General features: G+C 35.7%; 1 pseudogene; it reads right to left on the bottom strand.

Moving 5' to 3' along the window:
* Positions 1–3,971: 3,971 nt before the first annotated feature.
* LOC120590893 (uncharacterized) lies at positions 3,972–4,090 on the bottom strand (annotated as a pseudogene).
* Between the last annotated feature and the right edge of the window lie 21,806 nt (positions 4,091–25,896).

The raw sequence follows: 25,896 nt of genomic DNA, 5'->3' as shown, positions 1-25,896 counted from the left end.
TATTACTTAATTTTTCATTCTTTATTTTACTCCCAGGGAAAATGTTTAAATTAAATTTAGGTTTGATCACCAAATATATCTTTTCTTCTACACAATGTTCAGTCATAACCGCCCCCCAAAACAAAACAAAAACAAACACTTGGAAAACTAAGTTAAAGGGAAATTAATTTTGTCTTGATTATAGGACAACTTAAGTTTAGAATTTAAAATTATACATTCTAAAGGCAAAGTCTAAAGAACTTCTAATAACTATTTTGTGTTTCTGATGAAAGCAAATTAAAAATACTCCAACAGCATTTAAGAAAGGAGAAAAAAGAACATGCAAAACTATAGGCTTTTAAGAAGTTAGAAGATTTAAGATGGGAAAATGTATAAGCTTAAAAATAATAATTGGAATATTATTAAAGTTTTTGAACGAGGATTTAAGTTTTCCCTTCCTCCCCTGGCCAAGCACAGCAGTGCTATTAAGGGAAGTGACACCTATTTAAAGGATGTTAAGAAAGTAAAATTTTGTTTTGTTTCACACAACTAGCCTAACATTGTGGTATGAGGTCAGTCAGATGACACCTTTTGTAATTACAGTGGCAGATGCTGGTCTGTACCTAGTCTCAAGAGAATTCCAGACTCCGGGCTTAAAATCCTGGTTTCTCTTTGATATGGAGGGCTGGAGAAACCTCTCCCTTTTCCCGAAACCCTTCATTTCACCATTCCTCTTTCCAAAATTCAGATTCAGCAAAAACTCATTAAAGTTTTGCTTTTTCTCTCCTTTAATCAATCTTATTTCTTCCAATTTCATATTTCTTTATTTGTAATCTATTTTATTCTTTTATCATATTTGTCTCCTTTACCCATGTTCTCTTTTATCCTTCTGTTTTTCACAATTTTTAGCCGACATTTAATTATCCAGTAGTTATAGACTATGTCTTGCATTTAAAAGAGAATAAGTCATTTCTCATGCATATTACTTTTGTAATAGCTATGTCATCGAAACCTATTGAACTTTATAGCTCAGTCTCAAACACTAACCACTTTTAAACCTTATTTGGACTGCATTTAGCTATTCATTAAAAGTTATTTTACTTATTTATATAAGACGTTGCTTTCCCAATGTATATGTTTGTTTGGTTTTTTTTTAGTGTTAAGGTTTATGGATTAAAATTTCTTATTGTCTTCAAGTCTTTGGGGTAAATAAGGTTTGAAAGCGGTTAGTATTTGAGACTGAGCTATAAAGTTCAATAGGTTCCGATGACATAGCTATTACAAAACTCATATCTGAAAAGATACTTGCACACCAATGTTCATAGCAGCATTATTCACAGTGGCCGGGACATGGAAGCAACCGAAGTGTCTTATGATAGACGATTGGCTAAAGAAGCTGTGGTACATATATACAATGGAATATTACTCAGCCAGAAGAAGAGATGAAATATTGCCATTTGCATCAACAGAGATGGACCTTGAAATAATCATATTAAGCGAAATAAGCCCGACAGAAAAAGTTGAAAATCACATGATATCACTTATATGTGGGATATAAATCTAAAAGCAACAAATGAACAGTACAAACAAACAGAGACTCATGGACATGGACAATGGTATAGTGGTTGCCAGAGGGGAGAAAAAGAATCAAAAGAATCAAAGAATCAAAAGTCAAGGAAAAAAAGAAAAAAAGAAAAATTTCTTATTGTCACTATTTTATTTGAAAATAGCCTCAATGAACATGGATGTAATTTTCCCAAATGGTAGACTGTAGGAGCTCAGAACAGGTAGAGAAGATATTCCATGGTAATATTTAAAAAAAGGAAAGAAAAAGCAGCAAAGAAAACAAACCTATGTACTTAAAGCTACCTGAAGAGACTTTGATTGTGGAGATTGAGTATACACTTGGTTGATTTGAATTTGAAAATGAATCATGCTTTGAACCTGACCCCAGCCTTATAGTCCATCCTGCCTCACGCTTATACAAACCTCAAGTATCCTAAAAGTGACAGCAACATAAAATCCAAGGCTCCAATATTGACTGACAATTTCTAGGGCTCCTTGTGCTGCTAGGGCATTTCATTCAGGAACAACAACTCCTTATGAACAAAGGATTGTTATCACAATCTCTCCTTTTCTAGAAACTATAGACTGTAAAATTCTGATACTTAGAGAATCACTTTATGATTTCTGAGTGAATATATGTCTCCATTAGTGTGTCCTATACTCATTCTTCCATTCATTCCACTTAGTGTATCCTGAGAAGCAAGAACACGTGATACAGATATGAACAAGACACCACAAACCCTGATTTTACAAAAGGATTCATGACTATCTGTCATCCGCTTGACATCCACAAGAGACCTTGCTCCTTTTCTGCTGGAGAATCAGCCAGAGCCATCTTGACTTATGTTTGCAAATGTACTGTCAAGATTTTGAAACTTTTGAGCCAATTCAAGTTGTTTCTAATTCTGCTTCCACAAAATAGTCATTTTGATGTTTAAGCCTTTCCTTCAAAGAACTCGCCTTAAGAATTAATAATAATGTAATATAATAATAGTGGCTGATAATTAATTAGCATTTACTATATTCCAGGTATTGTGCCAAATATCTCACATGCATTTTCTCACTTAATCTTTAATCTATATGAGGTATATGTTGTTATTGTTATTCCTTATTTTACAAATAAGGAAACAGAAGTTTGGAGAGAATGCAAACCTTTGCCAAGATTATGCCTAGTGAGGTGTAAAAAAATGAATTTGGTTCTGTCTGACTTCAAAATTCCAGTTTTTCTTCTTCTTTTCCTATTTCTCACTCTCCTCTATAATTGAATTAAAAATGAACAAAGATGCTTTTTCCCATCATATGAATCATAAACCAAAATATTTAATCTAAGATTTAAAAAATAAACTCCTGAGGGATATCACTTTCATTTCTACTGCTATCTCATGGCAAATTGACCAAATTTGCTGATTGGTTTTCATAAACACTTTCCATTGTTTATCCTCTCAATTAATGTGCCACAAGCATTTTGTATCACCTTTGGGTCACCACCCACCCATTATATCATCTGGCTTCTATCTTCCAATGAAATACAACTTGACGTTTTATTCCTCCCATATTTTTTTCTTGAGGTAAGTAACAAATTCACCCAAAGTAAATTTTTGATTCTAGGTTCTATTTAATAAAGCATTTCCCAAAAAATTGACATCTGACTCGTTAATGACCTATTTGTACAAGTGCATCCGTTTTACCTTTCAGAAGGCCAGATTCTCCTCCACAATCCATGTCCTCACTTTTACCATGGTGACAGCTACTGTCCAGTTGTGTTTAATTTCCTGGGGCAAGGGTAGGAACAGGGTTCTGACAATATCTGAAGAGAACAGAAATAAAATATTGCTTGTTTCAGAAACATTAAAGCTAAAATGTTGTTACTTTTTATAACTAGGTCATTATGACTTTCCACTAAATTTGTTTTCTATTTCAAACTCTCCATAATGTGAATGTCTTTATTCTTGAAGTGATCAGTGTTTAACAACACAGAAAATAAGAATCGAATGCTCAGTTAGTTGAGAATGCTTTATACCATGTTAATCTGCCCTTTCAAATCTGCCTGAATCAAAGGCTGAGGAGGATTCATTGGGTAATATTATTCTACCACAAGTTATGCTTGCCATGACGGCCAGTGTTTACATAAGGAGAATAAAACGACTCTTGCGCTTCTGGATACCATGTTTTGCCTATCCACATCTTTATAGCAGGGCGTCAAAAATAAATACAGCTTAACAACTCAAGAAAGTCTGTCTCGTTTGGGTATTTAAAAGAGATCTTATAATGTTTTTTGTTGTTGTTTTGTTTTTGTTGTTTTGTTTTTAAGGCAAAGCAACCCTTGGTTGACCTCACAGGTTGCAAGGAACTTGTCAGCTTACAATCCCTTATTATTATTATTATTATTATTATTATTATTATTATTATTATTATTTTATTATTTACACCTACAGCACTTGGTCTTCCTGGGTGGTCTCCCGTCCAAGTACTAACCATGCCCGACCCTGCTTAGCTTCCAAAATCAGACATGATCAGGCTTGTTCAGGGTGGCATGGCCATAGACAGATCTTATAATGTTCTAAATGACATAGGAAATGGAATGTGAATGGCAGACATTGGCCATTTTTCCTGCCCAGAATCATTTCCCCTTCTTTAGGTAACGATGTCTGGATTTTCCTTTGGAAAAGCATCCCCACGCCATTCTCAGTCTGTGTGGCCTGTGTTTACTAGAGACTATGAGACTGATCTCATTTCCCCAGTTCAAAACTCGACCATGTGACCCAAGCCTAATTAATAAGAGTTCCTGTGATTGGTTCAGGGGTGAGTACATGACTCTCTCCAGGCCAATGAGAGTCAGCTTTGGGCCTTTTTCCAGAACAACAGAGAAAAATATGTGTGTTTTCTGCAATGTTTATTAAATTAGTCAGACAAAATGCCCAAGTTGCTACTGGTCACATTTGATAATACTTGTACTTTGCCTGAGCTCATTCTCTCAGAGAAAGCAGAGCAAAGAAATAGGGAGAGATTGATGGCATTAGTGATGACATTTTTTAAGCACCTAGGTTCAAATAAGCTTCTAAATCCTGCTCCACCCATGGACTCTTTACAGTAGGTAAAATAATATTTTTTTTTATTGTTTAAGCTAATTTGAATTGGGGTTCTGTCACTTGCAACCAAAATAATTTTAACTAATGCTTACAGTGAAGGTAGAGAGAATCAGAAGCACACAATAGAGTTAACCTGTTCTCAAAGAAATGATAGTCTGCTTGGAAAGGAGACACAACCAGCACATAAAAATAAAGCAGATAATTAAATGTCAAATTATATGGTGCAAACTCTAAATGCTGTATACCTTTAGCAAATGCAGAGATCAACTATCTGTGAAGTACCTGGGAGAGGAGAAAATGGAGAAAGTAGAATCTGAGTCATTCGTAAAGGACAGGTAGGAATTTGAATAAGGGAAAATGTCAAGGGAGGGGATTCCAGGTAGGAAAATCCTGAAAGCAAAACACTGAATGAGGTGCAACCATGCATGTTGAGAGTAGGGGATAATAAAGAGAACAACTAGACGAGTGGAGATGTAGTGGTAGAGGTCACTGAAAGTAAAGCTGCTTAGGTGAATGGGACCTGGTCTTGGAGGCCTTGAGTGTCTAGCAAAATTTGCAGTTTTGGGGCAAGCAATAGGGAACCACTATACTAATTTGGATGGGTGATTGAGTATTAAAAGGGAGCATTTATCTGACAATGTTGTGAATGATGGTAGATTGGAAATACAGGAGAGACTGAAGTCAGTGTGACTAGGTATGTAACCACTGTAGTGGTTAAACATAACCAATTTGCCAATTTATTATTATTTCTTAATTTGTTCTAAAATAATTTTGGTTCACAAAAATGATGAGAAGCTGAAAAATAAAGCATAATTAAGTTATTTTTGAAGTCCTTAGTCAACAATATAGCAACTACACAAAAAACCAACTGAAATGAAATATAATGTTAGAGAACATGAGCACATCAAGCATTTGTATTAAGATCAGAATGTTCTAAGGCTTATTAACTAGTTGGCTTTTAAAAATATATAAGCTATAAATCAACATGATTTACTTGGCTCCCAACCTGCTTACATCAGCTAATTAAAGCCACAGTCCTCATAAAGAATTTCCACCAGAAGAAAAGCAAAAGCAAATTAATAATTTTTAAAAAGAGGTTTAACTATTGTCTCTGAAATAGCTCCTATCCATTGTTGCCTTTCAATTTCCACCAATCCTGTTTAAGTTCAGACCTTCATATTTCTGCCCTTGGTTATCAAATTGGATTCTTTCTTTTTTCTTTGTCTTCTTTTTTTTTCTCTTTCCAATGCAACCCATGTATTGCTGCCAGATAATCTTCCTAAATTACAGCTCAGATCATATCAATTCCCTGCTCGAAGAAACTTAAATTTCCCATTGCCTTCTAAAAGCTTTCATGGGATATTCAAGATCACCCAAAGGTCTGTCCTCAACTTCCTCACCATTTCTCAGCACATCCTGCTTGCACTGCACACTCCATCAAATCAGATCATGCTTTCCTCTTTAGATAAGAGCATAGTTTTTCTGACCTATCTGCCTTACTCCCACAATCCCTTTACCTGTGATGCTCACCACCGGGTAGATTAGTCTGCTAAAATTCCCTCATTTCCTTCCATATCTAACACAAAATATCTATGAAAAATTATTCATCTCTAAAGCTTGTAACTTATCTCTCCTCAGGCTTCTCGGAGCTTTCTGTTTTAACCTTTTAGAACACATGTCACATTCAGTCTCATATATGATAGCTGAGTATCTATCTCTCTCTTCCCCTAACTGGACAATAAGCCATTTGAAGGACCAAATCTTGTGCATGTTTTATTCTCCATGGCACCAGTATAAACTTTGCTTTTACTTTTGTCAGTATTATACACGCTTGTATTTGAAAGAGCCAAATAGTTCTACAAGCTTGTTAAGAAAAATAGTTACCTCCCGCATTACTTCCCCTCTTATCTAATAATTTTGCTGTTTGCCTCCATTTATCTAAATAATACACTTATAGTGTTATTTTATGATTTTTCAATTTTAGACATTATGAATGGAACTCCATTATGGAAGAAAAAGATTTAGCTCTCTGTCACCCTGTCCCCCATGTTCCCACAACATACTTGCATCCTTCCCATCACCTCATCTTCTCAATACATTTATATTGTAATTTTTGTTAGATCCACATTATACATACATATATAATATATATTATGCAAATATTATTTACAGTAGAGCCATATGGGAAACTGCGATTACCTTTTCTTTTCTGTATGACTCTTTAATTTCTTTAAGATTAATCATTGTATAGTTTCTTTTGTTTGCTTTGTTTTCTATATATTTTCTCTAATGCAAACCCTGTCTCCACTAATTGTCTAAATCTCTTAACACATTCATATGCATAAGATATTCCATCAGTTTAATCTTCTTAAGAAGACTTTTAGCTTGTTCCAATTTGGACCAATTGTCATCTGTCCTTGATAGACGGTCTTATCTTGGGATATTTCTTCATCATCATTCTGAGGATTCTGTTGGCTTCTCTATTGTGTTGAATGTTATGTTTCTTGTATCTTACTTCTTGCTTATTTGTGGTTTACCCCTATGTTTTAATAAAGTACGTTCTCTAGTAGTTTTCTGAGAAAAAAATGCATGGAAGATAAAGGTAAATCTTTGAAATCTTGCATGTGTAAAAATGTCTTTATTTGATTAATAGTTTAGCTGGGTCTAGAATTATCACTTGGAAATAATTTTCCTTAAAAATTTTGAAGCCATTTCTGTATTGTCTTCTAGATTTTAGTATTGCTGTTAAGAAGTTTAAATCTATTCTGGTTTTTGATCCCTTGCATATGGCTTTTTTTTCCTCTCTCTCCAATAGCTTGTAGTATTCTTTCTTTATCCCTAGTTTTAATAAATATCAATAATATGCTTTAGGGTGAGTCTGTTTTTATTCACAAAGCTGGAAGTTTTTAATTTAAAATTTTGTATCCATTTCTAGAAAATTTTCTTGAATTATTTCTTTGATGATTTCCTTCCTTCTATTTTCTCTTTTCTCTTCCTAGAACTCCTATTAGATATATGTTGGATATCTTAGACTGGTCCTCTAATTTTCCTAACTTTTCCTTCCAAATTTTTATTTATGTCTTTTTGCTCTACTTTCTGGATGAGTTTCTAAATTTTATTTTCTAGCTTTTTTATTTAGATTTTTACTTATACCATCACATTTTTAATTTCTAAGAGCTTTCTTTATACCATCCTGTTCCTTTATATTTTAATATCATCTCTTATCACCCTGGAAATAATTCTTTGACATTTTCATCTCCATGCATAGCTCTGTTTTCTCCAAGTTTCTTTTCTAGTTTATTTGTTTTGGGTTTTCTCTTTCATGTCGGAGACTTTTTTTTCCAGTACCTAGTGGTCCTTAGTTATGAGTTCACATGTAAGAGAAGAGCACTAAGAAGCTTATAGAAATCTCTGAGCACATAGGTAGGGCTTCAATATAGGATGATCTGCGGTAGGGCTTCAATATAGGATGATCTGCCTAGGTTAATTACTTGAGGAATCTCTCTGTCAATACTATTAGGTCTTTCCTCTTGGAATGGTTAGCTTTCCTCAGAAATTATCTTCCAGTCATCTTCTTAGATGATAATATCCAGATACTAGTGTTCTATGAGCTCAGTGGGAGAAAGAGAGCTTACAGAATTCAACATACAATTTATAAATATTCACTTAATACTTCTGTCTTCAGAATAATACATTCGCCACAGCTATGCCTTGTATGCCCAAGGCCTGGAACTCTCTATTTCACCCTCTTCAAAGAATAAACGTCCATTATTTTGTTAGGTGAAAGAAGACAGTCATCTAGCTATGTGGAATTGAGGAGGAGATCTAGGAATTTAACTGCTTCAAAGAGTTCAACTTAACCTCCTATTTTGAGCCCTAACTTCCAACTACACCTGATCCCACCAATTCTCAAGTCTTTTGGAAGGTCTTTGTAGACTGAGTTGCTACTAGACTTTCTCCACTGCTAGTTTAGGAATTAGCTTTCTCAGATCTGCTAGATCAGTTGCCATGTGTTCATCTCTTTCCAGCTTCCAAAGTTTTGTTCCTGTTGTTTCTTCTGTGGCCCTTTATGTCCCTATGGATTTCTGTCTTTAGAAAAAAATCCCTTTCTTGTTTTTTTAATGGGGTTTCAATAGGATGTAAAAATAAATAAATGAATTGAATTTGTCATTTTCACCCATAAGTTGACTTTATTTGAAATATTCTATTCTCTCTAAAACTCTGTGGTTTTGTTTTGCACAAAAGTAAATGTTGAATTTGGGAATATTTTCCACCAGTGACCATGCTTCAGTTTATGATAATAGGATAAACCATTTGTCTACCACAATGACTACAGTTTGGGTTTAGTCAGAAATTTGGGAAACAGACTGCAACATAGAGGGGAACATACATCTCGTCCCAGCCCTAATCATATCTTTCTAAACTTTCTTTACCTTCAAACTCTAGGATGCCTCTGAGAAAAAGATGATATGTTCACGTGTAGCTCTAGCTGTTGCAACTAAGAAGCTGGTTATTTGGACTTCATAGACCAGTTTTGCTATAGTTAAAATTTCTTAGATCACTGGTTATAGTTGAAGAATGAGATTAGGGAGTTGGGGAGGCATTTACTTGGCATTTCACATCCTTATATGGTTGTTTGTTTGTTTGCTGTAAGTATATATTGCACTTACAGAAATAAATTACACTTTCTCCAGATCATTTATTCATTCACAGGTATTTTGAGTGTTAGCTATGTGCCAGGAACTTGGGAACAAAGCAGACAAAATATTATTACCGTGGGTAGCTTATATTCCAGTAGATAAACACTTATACAGCACTAATTATGAGTCAGGCACCATTTCAGTCATTTAAACATAGTATTTTATTTAATCCATGCCCATTTTTAAACAGCTTTACTGAGCTATAATTCATCACGTACAATTCGTCCACTTAAAGTGTACAATTTAATGGCTTTTAAAATATTTACAAAGTTGTGCAGCTATCACCACAGTCAATTTTAGAACATTTTCATCACTCTTGTGAGGAAACTCCATACTACTTAGCTGTTCATCCCTAGTTTCCCTACTCCTCCAGCAATAGGCAGTCATCAATATACTTTCTGTCTCTATAGATTTGCCTGTCTTGGAAATTTCATATAAACAGAATCATATAATATGTGGTCCTTTGTCACTGGCTCTTTTCACCTAGCATAACATTTTCAAGGTTCATCCATGTTGTAGCCTATACTAGTACTTCATTCTTTTTTATTGCCAAATAATATTCTATTGCATGGACATACCTCATTTTGTTTATCCATTCATCAGTTGATGGACATTTGGATTGTTTCTACATTTTGGCTATTATGAATAATGCTGCTATGAACATTCATGTGAAAGTTTTTGTGTAGATGTATATTTCCATTTCTCTTTGGTATATAGCTAGAATTGCTAGGTCACCTGGTAAATATATGTTTAACTATCTGAAGAACTACCAAACTGTCTTTCCAACTGGCCACATTTTACATTGCCATCAGCAGTGTATGAGGGTTCCAATTTCTCCACATTTTCACCAACAGTTATTATTGTTTATCTTTTTTACTATGACCATGTTAGTAGATGTGAAGTAGTATCTTATTGTGGTTTTGATTTGTCTTTTGCTGTTGGCTAATGATGTTGAACAGTATTTCATGTGCTTATTGGCCATTTGTGTGCCTTCTTTGGAGAAATGTATATTTAGATCATTAGCCCAGTTTTTAAAAATGAGCTAATGGTCATTAAATAAATACAGGTTATTTGTCTTTTTATTATTGAGCCGTAAGAATTCTTTATATATTTTGCATACAAATCCCTTATCAGAAATATGATTTGTATGTGTTTTCTCCCATTCTGTGGGTTTTTTCACTTTCTTGATTTTGTCCTTTGAAGTATGAAAGCTTTAAATTTTGATGAATTCTAATTTATCTATTTTTTCTTTTAACACTTGTGCTTTGGGTGTTATTTGTCCCCATTTTAAAGATAAGTAAACAGACTAAAATTTGCCTAAGGTCATAGAATGAGTAAGTAGGAGAGCTGGGATTCAAACCCAGAAAGTCTGGTTTCAAAATTCCATACACCTAACTGCTTCACTATGTTACCTCTTGGGGGTCTGATTTCTCACTCTATTTCATAATTTTAGAGGTAACCACTTTAGCTTGAATTCTAAAGTTCCACTGTATCTTCTAAATGTCTACTGTGTAGAAGGCAACATGGACGAAATAACATGATATTGCTGTTTTAAGTTCATCTTTTCCAATTGTTTTTACCGTAAGACCAATTTAATTTTAATCCTAGCTTGTGATAAAAGAGTAAAATTAAATGCCACTACTGCTGACTATTTCAGCTTATTATAATATAGTTTGATAAGCATGACTCAGTTTTACTTGTTTGTCCAGCCTTGTCTCCCTCTACTCTCCAATCACATTAATTGCCTTCCCTATTCCTAGACTATTCTGTCACCCTTACCTCTAACTCCTACATACATCAGGTCTCAGTTTAAATTATCAATTTCTCAAGAAATTTGTCACTGCTTCTCCAATCTAAATTAAACTTCCCTGATATATACTTGCATAGTTTTCTCTATTTTTCTCTTTTTTAAAAATTTAACTTTTTATTTTTATCAAAGTTTTTTTTAAATTGTGTTTCACTTTTTTGAGCCTCACAGACATTGTGTGTTCATCAACTTTGAGGCAAGACCCTCTACCAGCCAAAAAATTACAACTCGCTGAGGATTCAGGTAATGGTTAGCATTTTTTAGCGATGAAGTATTTTTCAGCTAAGTTATTTACATTACTTTTTTAGACCTAATGCTATTGCACACTTTTTATTCACTGGTAAACCAAAAAATTTATGTGACTCGATTTATCGCAGTGGTCTGGAGTCTAACATGCAATATCGCTGAGATAAGTCTGTATTATTTTTTCAGATGAGGACTGAAGAGGTAGAAAGATGGATAGGAACCAATGATACATTTTCAAAGTGTGGTTTACTAGAAGTTCATCTCTTTCTCTTCTTTGGCTTATTGCTTTTATTTCCTTATTACATCAAGAACATATGCTGAGGTACAAATCAGCATCTCAATATTATTTCAAAATTTCTTGTTGCATGGGTGTATGTTGACTACTTAATTTTCTCTATTTCTATTTTATTTTATTTTTTTATTTTTTTAATATTCTTTTTAAAAATTTATTTATTTTAATTAGTTTCAAGTATACAGTGCATTGGTTAGACATCTATATAGTTAGTAATACGATCCCCTCAATTTCTCCCTCCCTCTCTGACCCTCTACCTAGCCAACGTATTAATGCTAACTGCATTCCCTATGCCATGCTCCCCATCCCCGTGACCATCCATCAGCTACTAATTTGTACTTCTTTAACCCTTCACCCCATTCTCCCAGTCCCCCAAACCCCTCACCCCTCTGTCCGTCACCAAATTGTCCACTATATTTGTGAGTCTGTTTTTAATTAGTTTGTTCTTTTTACTCCTTAGATTCCGCATATAAGTGAAATCATATAGTGTTTATCTTTCTCTGTCTGACTTAAATATCTTCTAGATCCATCAAAGCAATATCTTTTTCCATCCCCTTCCTTTTCATATGTAGGGGTCTTATTTTCTTATTCTTTCAGCCACTCTATCTTTTGGTTGGAGCACTTAATTCTTTTCCATTTAAGGTACTTATTGATAGGAACGTAGTTTTTACCATTCTTTATTCCTGTTTTTGATACATATTTTTTCTTCTCAAAGAAGTCCCTACAACATTTCCTGTAATACTGGCTTGGTGATGATAAATTCCTTTAGCTTATTTTTGTCTGGGAAGCTCTTTTTCTGTCCTTCAACTCTAAATGATAGCTTTGCTGGATGAATTATTCTTGGTTGTAGATCCTGAGTCTTCATCATGTCGAATATTTTTGCCAAGCCCTTCTGTCCTGAATAGTTCCTTTTGAGAAATCAGCTGCCATCTTATGGGTGTTCCCTTATAAGTATCTGTTTTTCTCTTGCTGTTTTTAATATTCTTTCTTTGTATTTAACCTTTGGCATTTTAATTATGATGTGTCTTGGTGTGGGCCTCTTTGGATCCCTGATTTTTGGAATTTTCTGAGCTTCCTGGGGTTTTATATCTATTTACTTCACCAGGTTAGGGAAGTTTTCATCATTATTTTGTCAAACGCTGTTGAACATCTTGACTTTCTTTAGTTACACCGATCAGATGGATATTTGGACCCTTAATAGTGTCTCATATTCTCCTTAAATGATTTTTAAAGTCTTGGCATCTTATCTCTTGCTGTTCTGATTGCGTGTCCTTGCTTTCCCGTCCTCTAGATAGGGCATTTGATCCTTTTCTTTATTCATTTTGCTTAGTCTTCTGTTTATTCCATTTAATATACTTCTCATCTCAGATAATATGTTCTTCATTTCAGACTAGTTCTCTTTTATAATTTCCATTTCCATGTTTTTTATCTCTTTGTTGAAGTTCTCTTCACTTCCCAAAAGTTCATTGAGCATCTTTATAACCAGTGTTTTGAACTCTGCATCTGTTAGATTACTTGACTCCATTATATCTGGATCTCTGTTCTGTTCTCTCATATGGCTTCTGCTTCTTTGTCTTCTCTTTTTGGCTATCTTTCCACATCTGTTTCTATGTACTAAGCAAAGCTCCTAAGTTTTCCAGTCTTATTAGTGTGGATTTGTGAAGTAGGTGTCCAGTGGCACAGTCCTGAGAAGGGTTCAGCTGCAGGCCAAATTTAGCTCAAGATTCTATCCCTCCAGAACCACCTGTTAAGATTCAGCAAGCAATCCACAGATGCTGTGCTTATAGTTGCCTCAAAAGGCCACACCAGAAACCGAGGCCAGCTGCCTCCAGTGTGAGTTTAAGCGCTGCTCAGCAAGGAGCACCTGACTCACTGAGGCTATACCTGGATGTGGCTTGGGAGGGGGCCGCAAGTTGGGGGAGGTGGGGTTTCAGGGAATCCTCTGGGCAGAGCAATTGACCTCCATTATCTAGTTTGATGATGTCTCAGTTATGGTGGCACTGTGTCTGGTGCACTAGTACAGGGGAGGGCTCAACAGGGAACAATGGATATGCTGGCACTTATGTACCAAGTGAGTCTCACCTGGGCCCTCACTCCAGCAGTGCCTCCCTGTAAGTCCCTGGTGCCCGCTGAGCACAGCCGAATCGGCACTGGTGCTCAGAACAAGCAGGTACATCACCACGAAAATCCGCTTGCGGATATGGCCCCTTTAAGAGGCTTCTGCCGCTGCCAGAAACTCCGTCTCAGCCACTCGAGTTGGAGCAGCCTCACATCCTTGCCCTGTCTTACCTTCTGCTGTTTCAGGGTGATTTCTTGGATTTCTCCCTAGTTGTCTGGCTTGTTCATCCCAGGAGATTTTTCCTTGCTGTTGGAACTTGTTTCCATCACAACTTTGATTTGATCACCAGAGGCATGAAGAGAGCCTCTATCATCTATGCCATTTTTTTTCTCTCTCAAAAAGACTTTAAGAACATCGGTTTACATCACCATTGCACCTTAAACCACGCCCCTCTCTCTTTACATGTTACCAAGATCCTGCCAGAAGGGGCCACTCTATTTTTTAATATTTTTTTAAATTTTTCAGTTATAGTTGGCATACAATGTTATAGTAGTTTCAGATGTACAACATAGTGATTAGACATTTTATGTTACTTACGAAGTGATCACTCCAATAAGTCTAGTACCCATATGACACTATACACTGTTGTTACAATATTATTGACCATATTCCTTATGCTGTACTTTATACTCCATGACTACCAATTTGTTCTTTTTAATCCCTTCCCTTTTTTCTCTCACCCCTCTATCTCCCTCCCATCTGGCAACCCTCAAAATGTTCTCTGTATCTACAAGTTTGCTTCTGTTCTGTTTGTTTATTTTATTCTTTAGATTCCACATGTAAGTGAAATCATATGGCATTTGTCTTTCTCTGTCTGACTTACCCCACTCAGCATCATATCCTCTAGGTCTATCCATGTTGTTGTAAATGGCAGGATTTTATTCTTTTTTATGACTGAGTAAAATTCCATTGTATATATGTACTACCTCTTCTTTATCCATTCATTCATTAATGGACACTCAGGTTGCCTCCATATCTTGGCTACTGTAAATAATGCTTCAATGAACATACAGATGCACGTGTCCTTTCAAAGTAGTAGTTGCGTTTCTTCAGATAAATACCCTGAAATGGGATTACTAGATGCTTTTTTGTCTCTTGTTATAGCCTTTGTTTTAAAGTCTATTTTGCCTGGTATAAGTATGACTACCTCAGATTTTTTTGTTTCCATTTTCATGAAATATCCTTTTCTATCCCTTTACTTTCAGTCCGTGTGTGTCTTTCAATCTGAAGTGAGTTTCTTGTAGGCAGCATATGTAAGGGTCTTGTTTTCTTATGCATTTAGCCACCCTATCTTTTAATTGGAGCATTTAATTCTTTTACATTTGAAGTAATTGATATATATGTAGTTATTGCCATTATATTATTCATATTTTTTATCTTTCTTCTCCTCCTCTTTCTCCTTCCTTCTTCTCCTCTTTCTCCTTCCTCCTCCTCCTATCTTCTTTCTTCTTTCTCCTTTCTTCTTCTTCAAGAAATGCCTATAACATTTCTTGTAATACTGGTTTGGTGGCAATGAACTTCTTTCACTTTTTCTTATCTGGGAAGCTGTTTATCTTTTCTTCAATTCTAAATGAAAGCTTTGCTGAGTAGAGTCATCTTGGTTGTAGGTCCTTGCTTTTCATCACTTTGAATACTTCCTGCCAATCCCTTCTGGCCTGCAAGGTTTCTGTTGAGGTATCAGCTGGAAGTCTTATGGGAGTTCTCTTATAGGTAACTAACTGCTTTTAAGATTCTCTTTTTCTCTTTAACTTTGGTATTATAATTATGATGTGCCTTGTTGTGGCCTCTTCTGGTTTATGTCATTTGGTTCTCTCTGCACTTCCTGGGCTTATCTATTTCCTTCACCAGGTTAGGGAAGTTTTCTGTCATTATTTCTTCAAATACATTTTTGATTTCTTGCTCTCTTTTCCTTCTGGTACCCCTATGATGAGAATGTTGGTACACTTGATGTCATCCCAGAGGCCTCTTAAACTGTCCTCATATTTTTAGATTCTTTTTCTTGTTGCTGTACTGATTGGATATTTTCTGCTACCTTATCTTTTATATTGCTGACTTGATCCCCCTCTTCATGTAATCTGTTGATTCTCTCTAATGTAGTCTTTATTTCAGTTATGTTCTTCATTTATGACTGGTTCTTTTTATGTTTTCTATATCCATTTTTGTTTTCTATCTCTTTGTTAAAGTTCTCGCTGAGTTCATTTACTCTTCCCCTTAGTTCCTTGAGCATCCTTATAACCAGTGTTTTGAACTCTACATCTGGTAGATTGCTATCTCCATTTTGCTTAGTTCTTTTTCTGGAGCTTTGTTCTTTCATTTGAGATATGTTTCTTTATCTCCCCTTTTTGGCTGCCTCCCTGTGTTTTTCTATGTATTAGGTAGGGCTCCTAAGTCTCCTGGACTTTGCAGTGTCTCTCAGTCTTTGCAGAGTGGGACCCAGTGTTACAGTTTTCCCTAGTCACCTGAACCAGGTGCTCCGGGTGTGTCCCTGGTATATGTTGTGTATGCCCTCCTGTTCTAGTTGAGTCTCAATTGCTATTTGCACATCAGTGGTTGGTGGAGACGAGATTGCCCCTTGGGCTGATCGATTGTAAGGAATGGCTGGTGAAAGGTTTACCTATGGAGCAGGATTTGCTTTAGCAGGGCTCTGGTGCCTGCCCAGTCTGCCCTTTAGGTGTATCATCTTCAGATGCAGCCCCGGGTGGTGCTCCAACTTGGGTCAAAGCTGGTTATTGGGCATGCTGGCCCCAAGGCTTCCTGGCAGGGGCTCCACTGAAGGCCCAGTTCAGTCACAGTTTGTGCCCTGCTCAGAGCCACCTGGGAGGAGTCACCAAGCAATCTGCAGATGGCTGCCACCCATGCTGGTCTTAGAGGTACATCAAGAGACCAATCCATGAATGGAGACTGGCTGCCGCTAGTGCCGGGTTTGGGGCTGTTTAGCAAGAGGTGGGGGGCATGCTGAGGCCAGATGCTGCTTGTTTGAGTTCTGCAAACCTTTGAGAGATTTTAGGAAAGTATGCAGCATGAAGCAAGATAGGTCATTTGTATAGAAAAGCCACTGGGGTGGGCCCACAAGTTGGGAAGGGCAGGGTCTCAGGGAAGCACCAGGGAAGGCCAATCAGTGTTAGCCAGGTTGATGGAAACTCAGATATGGCAGCCACCTGCATCTGCATGCTGGGCGGAGAAGGGCTCAACAAAGGAACAATGTCTTCTGCCAGCACATCTGTCTGGGAGAAAGCTGCCTCTCAGCCCTCACCCTGAAGCCATACAATTCAGTTTCTCCCTGTATGTCCCTGGTGCTTTTTGAGCAGCTGCTCCAGTGCTGGAGCTCATAGTGAGTGAGTCTGCCATGCATGGGCCCTTTAAGAGGAATATCTGCAATTCCTACAGCCCTCTGTCTCACTCAGCCACATTTTTTGCTGTTTTTCACAGCCAAAGGTTGTGGGGACTTCTTTTCCTGGCACTGAAACCTTGGGCTAGGGAGCCTAGTGTGGGGCTAGGGCCCCTCAGTCCTCTGGGGAGATCTCTGCAGCTGAGATATTCCTCCCGATTTTCAACTGCCACTCGTGGTTGTGGGACCAGCCCATTTCCGATCTTTGCCTCTTCTGCTAGTCTTGTTGTGGTCTCTTATGGATGTCCCCAGCTGTAGGACTTCTGTTCAATCAGACTTCAGGTGACTCCCAATGATGGTTGTTCAATAGTTTTGTTGTAATTTTGATGTGGTCATGAGAGGAGATGAGCACAGTGTCTGTACTATGCCATCTTGGCCAGAAGCCTATCAGAGTTTTTTAAATTATGGTTGACATAAATATATTAGTTTCAGGTTGCAACATAGTGGTTCAACATTTATACACCTTGCAATGTGATCACCACTATAAGTTTAGTAACCATCTGTCACCATAGATCATGGGGATATAATGTACAGCAAAGGGAATGTAATCAATAATTAGGTTACTTATTTTATACCTGGAAATTTGTACCTCTTATTCCCCTTCACCTTTTTCATCCATCATTTATCCCCTGCCCTCTGCAACCATCAGTTTGTTCTCTGTATCTATGAGTTTGTTCCTGTTTTGTTTTGGTTTCATATAAGTGAAATCATATGCTATTTGTCTTTCTCTGTCTGACTTATTTCACTTAGCATAATACCCTCTAGGTCTATCTGTGTTGTCACAAATGGCAAGATTTAATTCTTTTTTATTCCATTATGTGTAACATCTTTATCCACTCACCATTGATGGACACCTAGGGTGCTTTCATATCTTAGCTATTAAATAATGCTGCGATGAACATATGAGTGCATATATCTTTTTAAATTAATGTTTTTTTTCCTTTGGATAAATACCTAAAAGTGGAATTGCTGTGTTTTATGGTAGTTCTATTTTTAATATTCTGAGGACAATACTGTTTTCCATACTGGCTGCACCAATTTACAATTCCACCAGCAGTGCATGAGGGTTTCCTTTTCTCCACATCCTTACCAACACTTATTATTTGTTGAATTTTACACTAGCTATTCTGATAGGTGTGAGGTGATATCTCACTATAGTTTGGATTAGAATTTCCTTGATGATTAGTAATATTAAGCATTTTTTCATGTCTATTGGCCATCTGTATGCTGCCTTTGGAGAAAAGTCTGTCCAAGTCCTTTGCCCATTTTTAAATCATAATGCTTGTTTTATGATGTTAACTTTATGAGTTCTTTATATATTTTTGGATATTAATCCCTTATTGGATATATCATTCTCCCATTCAGTAGGTTATCTTTTCATTTTGTAGATGATTTCCTTCACTGTGCAAAAGCTTTTTAGTTTGATAATGTCCCATAGTTTATTTTTGCTTTTGTTGCCCTTGCCTGGAGAGACATAGCCAAAAAATATTGTTACGACTGATGTCAGAGAGTTTACTACCTATTTTTTCTGTTAGTAGTTTTATGGTTTCAGGTCTTTCATTTTAAGTTTTTAATCCATTTTGAATTTAAATGTGGTGTAAGAAAGGGGTCCAGATTCATTTTTTTTGCATGTATCTGTTTAGATTCCCCAGTACCATTTACTGAAGAGACTGGCATTTCCCCAATGTAAATTCCTGCCTCCTTTGTTGTAGGTCAATTGACCATATGAGAGTGGATTTATTTTGGGGTTCTATATTCTGTTCAATTGATCTACGTATCTGTTTTTTTTGTGCCAGTACCATACTGTTTTGATTACTCTAGCTTTGTATCTATACTTTTCTTTGATGGTACATACTATAATTGTAATCATGTTGTTCTTTGTGGGTCTATCTCCACCAACACATTTAAATTTGACAGACATCTTGATTACTTATGCATCATTTATCTCCAACACCCAACAAAGAGCCTAGCATATAGTAAACACTTTGTTTTTATTTGTTAATAAACTATATGCATATAACTAAATAACTTTAAAGCTAATAAGCCAAATTATTGGCCCTACACTGACAACTGGAAAATAGAAAATTGAACAAATTTATTTTTATACCACTAAAATAATAGTATATTAAAGGTAATTTTAAAAAAGTAATAGCTCAGTGATTGAAAGTGTTTTTGTTTGTATATATTCTAGCTTATAGCAATCAAGAATTGGGACATCTCAAAGAATTAACAAAATGATGTTGCCTGAAATTGGAATGGGCAGCCTACTTCCTTTGCCGCTATGCATGTTCCTCTTTCAGTGTTCATCTTTTGCCCCATTTTCTTCATGAAATCTTCTTATAACTGAAAGTCCCAGTGACTTCTCCCCCTCCAGTGACTTCTCCCCCTTCACCGAATTTTCATTGCAGTTAAAATCCAAAGTCTCCAAGTTAGCACTAGATCATATATACTACCCTGCATTTTACACATGCATTGTTTTCAATGTTAGTCTTATCTCACCTCTTTAGATTGTAAATCCCTTGAAGGGAACTATCTTATATACCTTTATATATCTTCTATAACCTCACAGTGTCTACAGCAATGTTGAGAACATGGTACCTACACAATCAACACACATTGATTTGTTTGTGGGCAGAAACAATGAGTTTAATCTGACAGTATTGGTCTATATGAATCCAAGATGTGTGTGTATATATATATATATATATATATATATATATATATATATATATATATAACAAAGGTTGTAATACCTAGGAATAGTGGAAAATCCCACTTTGTGGGTATTGGATTTTTAGTACAACGCTTGTCCTCTAACCAAAGTCAGCCTGGATCATCAGTGGCAGAGAAAGACAGGAAATTTCCTTTCTTCCTTTGCAACATCTCTAGGATCTTGCCGTAAAACAGGATAAAACACAAAACTATCCATATTCTGGGATCAGCTTTTCTTTGAGAAAGACAATTTAACTGAGTGTTAAAAAACAGCTGTACTTTTGGAGAATGTTCTTAATTAATCTGATGCCAAAGAAATAGAAACAAAACCAGAATTCCATTTTATTATTGAGTAAGACCCCTTTGATCTCTAAACAGATTTGGGCATGACATGTACTTGTCCTGCTGATATGATGAGTTTCTCAGTGATCCACTGGAATGTTGGCAGGTTCAAGAAAGTCCCTTGAAGAAGGGTGCCTAGGTTACCATGGACCTCTAAACAAGATTGACAAGAGGGTATTGCTACCCATACAAGCTGAGAGAGAAATGGAGAGTTCTGAACTGAAGATAGAAAGAGGGTGGAAAGCTCCTTTACTAATTTTTCAGGCTACAGTTTCCTTCTATTCCACTCAACTGGTCATTTGTGAGTCATTCAAAACTATTTCTTGAGAATTTATCATGTGTCTAAGGTGACTCAAAAGAAAAGTAAGAATTAGTTCTAGCATTCTAGAACTAATTCTAGAACAGTTTGCAATCTGTTTGGGGCAATAACATATACAAATGGGGCAGGTAAGTAACAATAGAAGACAGAATTTCATATAGATCAGAGAAGGGAAAAATCATTGTGAATGGGTTTTCAAGGAAGACTCTGTAGGGTAGTAGAAACCTTATTGAATTTTGAAAGACCTATCTATAGTGATATTTCATAACTAGGACATTAATAGGTAACTTACCCTCCCAAATATAATTTACATCAGATGCCCAGTTACTTGATTTACATAAACCAATTTAAGAGTCAGGGAAGACTGGAGTATGTAGTATTTTTCACTAAGAGTCCAGTAGCAGAAGCCAAGGCAAGTCTAGATTGTTTTTACCTATAATCAATGATAGTTTAAAGCAAAGTTTCAAAAAGAAGAAATAATTGAGGTTGATTTTAAAATGAGAATACCATCTATGAGTCTCTGTAAATAAAGGACCATTTCCTTAAGCAAATCAGTTTACCTCTGAGCCCTCAATTTCTACAAAAATGAAGGGATTGGTCTAGAGTGGTTATTTCCCAAAGAGGTTGTGCAAAATGTTAATAGATATTATGCAAAAAAGAAGGCTTCATAATCATGTAAGTTTCAGAAACATTGGGTTAGACAAAATTATACTGCATTCTTATCATAGAATTTCTTGTAGCCTTTAATATGATTATTTGAATTATGAGTTTTCAAGATGAGAGTAGAACATATACCATTTCCTAAACTTATTGCCTATTGAATATATTTTTAAATGAAATATCATGTAGGACTGTATTCTGATTTAAAAATGGGCAAAACTACATATGGGAAATAAGAATACCTTTTCCGGCTAAAAAATAATATGATTTGTGTTAAATGTATAGTTGTAGATCTATATGAAACCTAATTACTTTGTTAGTGCTAATTTCATTTAGAATTTATAAGAACTGTATGATTTTTATACATTGCAAACTTAAAGGACATGTTCATTTTTTCCCTCAGGCAACCCAAATCAAATTGCAGTTATGAGTAAATCTGTCTTATATTAATGTACTGATATGGTGCCAAGTATATAATTTAATCTTAATAATTTTTCTTTTGGTAATAATTTTATATCCTCTTGATTTTCTAGTGTTTTCTCCAAAGATACTGCCTTAAAGGCAACTTTTTGTGCTTAAATTTGTCCATTAAATAGGCTCTATTTGATATATAGTGGAAAATTACCAGATTAAAACAGTAGTTAAGTCTAAGAAAAGTTACCTTTTTATTAAATAAGACCTGTAGTTTTATTTAATTATGATTTTGCCATCTGATAACAGCTGGAGAGAATTTTTTTTTTTTTAAAGAGACGCTCCCCTGCAAAAAAAAAAAAAAAAAAAAGCCAAGTCACATTTGTTTGTTTGTTTTGAGAACCTGCAAATACTTATTTTTACATTAGAAAAAAACTTACCCTTCACTGAGATGTCATAGTCTCTTAGGTTTTGTAAAACCCCTGCTGATTGACCCTACCCTTGACCTTAGCTCCAAAGCTCAACTCCATTCTGGCATGCTGGTGTAGAGAATTTATTTATTTTAACAGTAGGGAGCCAGAATTCCAGGAATATTCTTGCAAAAAGCCTCAAGATGTATTTACCAAATCTTCAACTCCACACGTCTGGGAGGTCTCCACTAACACACAAAGTGAATAACAATGAATGGTTGCTGTCAAGGGCTCCATAGGTATAGGTCAGCTCTAAGCAATAAGACCTAGAGGAGTGTGAAAAGTTTCACTAGAAATAGCCTTTTTGATCATCAAGGAAAAATTGAAAATAGGCATATTTTAATAGAGACCTTTTAGTAAAAATGATGCAGGGGGTGGTAAAGTCCTGTAAGTAATTCAGGTAGTATTTATCAAAGCAGAGAGACAGTCGTAGGACCAATTCTCCATTTGATCTGTCTGTTTCTATCTAGCGAGTCCCATTCTCTCTCCTGAATTCTGATAATTTTACTATAGGGTTGTAAAGGGCAATTTACTGTGCATTTTTACTTTTTAGAAAACTTTACTTTTTAAATTTGAACTGGATAACATGCTTGTTAAATATCTGTAAAATGCTAAAAAGTACAAAAAGGAAAAAATAAAAATTACCCATATAATGCTATCCAAATAAGCTACTATTAACAATTTAGTAAATTTCCTTTAGTTCTTTTAAAATGTTACTTTATTATAAGAATTTCCCCCTACTTTAAACAAATTTTTAAAAGATTTTATTATGGAAAATTTGAAGCATAAGAAGAGTTGAAAATATTTTACTATGAATACCCATATTCTCATCACTTAGATTATTAGATGTAGTTAACATTTTACTATGCATGCTCTGTCATGTATGTATTTATCCATCCATCAATCCATCTTATTTTTGATGAATTTCAAAGTAATCTTATAGATATTACTTTCATGGATAGTCTTTGGGGTGAAATATGATTTTTCTTTTAAATTATTGCCCTGTTATTGACTGACTGCTCACTTCTCATTTTTCACTATTTTACATGGCTTCATAGGAAAAATATGTGTCTAAGATTTAATAGCAGTTTCTAGCTATAAGAGGGGAATAATATTGAAAAGATAGATAGGAACCATATTGTGGAATACTTTGAAAACCAAGGAAATAATAGCAAAGTGTAGTGTAAACAGCTGCATTCTTGGAATCAGATAGATCAGACAATTATTAGGTAACTGATCCTGGAAAAAGTATTGAATCTCTCTGAGGCTATTTCCTCATCTGTCAAGTGTAGTTTTACTTGTCTTATAGGGTAATTGTGAGAATTAAGTAGCATGTATGCAATCTATCTGTATATCATAAATAAAAAGATTTCTCAAAATAATAGTTTCATAAAAAACTTAGTCAAAAAATCCCTTGGAGGATTTTCAGTAGGGGATAGACATGATAACACCTGTATTTTAAACTGGCTTAATCTTGGAGAATTATGTATGGTCCATGAGAGTAAGGGAGAAAAAGTTATAAAGAAGTAGATTTGATTCAATTTAACAAACACTAACTGAGTATGTATGAAATGTAAAGCACAATGCTAGATGCTTTGGGAATTCAGAGAAGAGTGAAATCTTGACTGTTATCACAAATACTTGTAATGGATAAAACAATGGTATAAAAGAGCTATAAAACTGAGCAGAACTCATTGATCCATCCATCATCCATCCATCCATCCAATTGCATCCATCCATCCATCCATCCATCATATCCATCCATCCATCCATCCATCCATACATCCATCCAATGTTTATTTTGTTTCTTCTTTATGCCAGTCACAGTCCTAGGTGAAGATAAAGCATGGAAAGAAACAGGCAAAAGATTTTGCCCTCATGTAGCACACATTCTAGTAGAGAAGACAGATAATATGCAAATAAATGAATAATAAAATAGAGATACAGATAGTAATAAGTACCTTGAAGCACATTAAAGAAAGCAATGTAAAGCAGTGATGAGGGTGCTATTTTAGATATTCTCTCTGAGAAAGAGTTGTTTAAGCAGAGAACCGAAAAAGATTAAGAGATAAAGTGTGCTACTTTCTGAGTGAACAGATGTTCAGGTGGAGTTAACGGAAATAGCAAAGACCCTGAAGCAGGATTGGGCTTGAGGCACACTAGGGAGGATAATGAGTGTGACTGGAGGATGTAATTAGAGCTGAGGGAGAAAAGGAGAACTTGGTCAGAAATCAGGTTGGAGAGATAGGCTTTGGTCCTACCAAGGAGATTGGCTTTTATTCTGAGGATCACAGGGGAACCATCTGGGGATTTCGAGAGAGGAGTGATGTGATAAGTCTCAAATTTTAAAAGGTGATTCCCTTGACTACTTTATGGAGTACTGACTGGGGCAGGCATGAGGGTGGTATTGAGACGGGAGGCAAGTGAGTGAAAACTGGGTCTCAGAACAAGGTGGTAACATGCAGGAGTGAGAAGTAGTTAGACTTGGGCATATTATTAAGGCAGAGTCAAGAAAACTTCTTGATATATTGAATGTGGGTGTGAAAGAATAAGCTAAATCAAGGCTAAATCCAGATTCTGACATGGAGTGATATGAACCCTTTAGTTAATAGAAAAATGAGCAGAGTGTTATGGCAGCACATAAGACAGTTACTTTTGAATGGGGCTATTGAGAGAGAGTAGATGAGCACTGAAGGGTGAAAAGCCTTGTCATGCTCAACAGGCACCTGCAGTGCAAAATTTACAGAGGCCCTCACTCTCAGGGTGGCGGAAATGCAGGGTTGGCACTGGATGATGATTGCTCCTTACATTTTGCACCCCAGAGACTTTGTTTGCCTCACCCTTGGACCCAGCTCTGGTAGCTGAAGAAGAGGTATAAACATTTGAGCTAAAGAAGTGTCAGGAGCAAAGACAGGAAATACAAGAGGCCCACTTAAAGATTGCTACTATTCTCTGGACAAGAGAAGTTAAAGGTGTTGAAAACCAGAGGCTTCTAGGCTCTTAGGCCCAAGCAGCTCCCTACCCTCTCCTTTCATATTTTATTTTTATTGTTTGCAGACCCCAGGTCCAGCCTTCTTATCTTTCTTTTTCTATATTGCTATTGTTGTTGCATCCTTTTTTGTTGATTTTTTTCATAAGACTGGCTGCTAGTGAGAAGCATGGTTTTCATAAATTCCTTCTTCCTCAAATACCCAAAAGCAAAATACCTGGTCCTTGTGTTTTGTGAGTTTACCATTAATCACTAAAGAATCTAATAAACATAGAAAAGCTACAAAATTAAGAAATTTCTAATATCCAAAATATATAGAGTGCTCACACAATTTAATAGCAAAAAACTCCCAAATAATCCAATTTAAAAATGGGCAGAGGTTTCAACAGATATTTTCCCAAAGAAGACAGAGATGACCAACAGGTACATGACAAGATGTTCAATATTGCTAATCATCAGGAAAATGAAAATCAGAACCACAATGAGTATCACCTCCATCTGTTAGAATGGCTATTATCAAAAAGATAAGAGACAACAAATGTTGGTGAGGATATGGAGAAAAAAATCCTCGCGCACTGCTATTGATGGCTATGTAAATTGGTGTAGTTGCTATGGAAAAAGTATGGAAGTTCCTTAAAAGATTAAAAGTAGAACTACCATATGACCCAGCAATTTCTTTATCCAAAGAAAATGAAAACACTGACTTTGTATAAAGATATATACACCCCTGTGTTCATTGAAGCATTATTTATAATAGCCAAGATACAGAAACAACCTGTGTCTATTGATGAATGAATAGAGAAAATG

Source organism: Pteropus medius, unplaced genomic scaffold (genome assembly GCF_902729225.1).
Source record: "Pteropus medius unplaced genomic scaffold, Ma_sr-lr_union100, whole genome shotgun sequence".
In the NCBI taxonomy this organism is placed as follows: domain Eukaryota; kingdom Metazoa; phylum Chordata; class Mammalia; order Chiroptera; family Pteropodidae; genus Pteropus; species Pteropus medius.
This window is presented reverse-complemented; position numbering and strand designations above follow the sequence as displayed.